Source organism: Phalaenopsis equestris, unplaced genomic scaffold, assembly GCF_001263595.1.
Source record: "Phalaenopsis equestris unplaced genomic scaffold, ASM126359v1 Scaffold223035, whole genome shotgun sequence".
Lineage (NCBI taxonomy): Eukaryota > Viridiplantae > Streptophyta > Magnoliopsida > Asparagales > Orchidaceae > Phalaenopsis > Phalaenopsis equestris.
In genome coordinates, this window is record NW_018241172.1 from 1 (window position 1) to 1,178 (window position 1,178).

Genomic DNA, 1,178 nt, shown 5'->3' on the forward strand with positions numbered 1-1,178 from the left:
ATCATCAATTCGTCAATGCATTCCTAATGTGTAGCTTACAGGTAACTGATAAGTCCCGCTTAAGGTACGGCCAACACTTACAGGGCATCCCTCAGAGAAAAAAGAAGCAATAAAGAAAATATAGAGAAAAAAAAAAAAACACAGTTGGTGTTATAGATAACTCCAGCCAACTCCATGCAAAAAAAAAAAAAAGAAAAAGAAAAAAAGGAGTTAAAACCATCAAAATTAAGCTTTCTTTTATTAAATTCCTCTACTTCACACTTCATTAAAAAAAAAGAAACTCACCATAAAATCAAGTTATTCAGATGGAGATGCAAATGCAAAATGTAAATTATAAAAAAATATTAAATGCATGATCTATGGGAATCAAATGATGCAGCCAGTTAAACAGAAGTTTGGTAGGAAGAATTGAATGATGGCAAATCAAACCAAAATTTCCACAGATGACAAAATATATGGGCTTAGATTTAGTCTTCACAAGAGGCCGCAAAAGACCAGAATACATAGTTTTGGTCAATTCTGATGTCTTCATAGTTGAAGGGTGTCTGCTGAAATTCTGGGTAGAAAAAAAAATTCTGTAGAGGAAAGAAGGCTGCTTAAAGTCATATAACTACTGAGCAGAATGGATTATTTCTGGATAATTAAAAAAGCTTAAAAAAATTATTGAAAATGAGGGAAAATGAAAGGTACCATCGCAGCAAAGATTAAGTTACAAGCCCACATTTTATTCACCAAGGTTTCACTATTCTCTTTATGGTAAGTTTGAAGCCCACCTTTTGAACTCCTCAGAATGATGAATGCTGTTGTAGTCAACATTATTTCCACCTTCAGATACATAAGCCTCAAAAATACCATAGGACAGCAATCTTAAGTTTGACGAGATTTCAATTATAGGCTTAGGTTGAACATCAATTCTATCCCTCGAAACATTGTAGCATTGAGTCATTATGGTAGGGTCATCTTCCAAAAAACGATACAAGTGGCTTCCATCTTCAAAGATGTCGTCGCTGCAAGTCAGAGGAAAATGTAGTAATGAAACATAACTACAACTAACAGGAAAAAGTATAGCCCCAAATCAATTCCACAATACAAAAGAACGAAGATATTGCTATTCAAAAAACTTACTCAAGTACATGTCTGAAGAAGTGCTGGCTGAGCAGCTTCCTTCCCAATTCAAC

General features: G+C 34.3%; 1 long non-coding RNA gene across 1 annotated transcript; it reads right to left on the reverse strand.

Annotated features, from left to right (window-relative positions):
• Positions 1 to 251: 251 nt before the first annotated feature.
• Positions 252 to 1,178, reverse strand: LOC110037657. The gene is made up of 3 exons (XR_002295352.1): positions 1,126 to 1,178; positions 691 to 1,007; positions 252 to 575 (listed from the first exon to the last, which is right to left on the reverse strand). It is a non-coding gene; the product is annotated as an uncharacterized LOC110037657 (long non-coding RNA).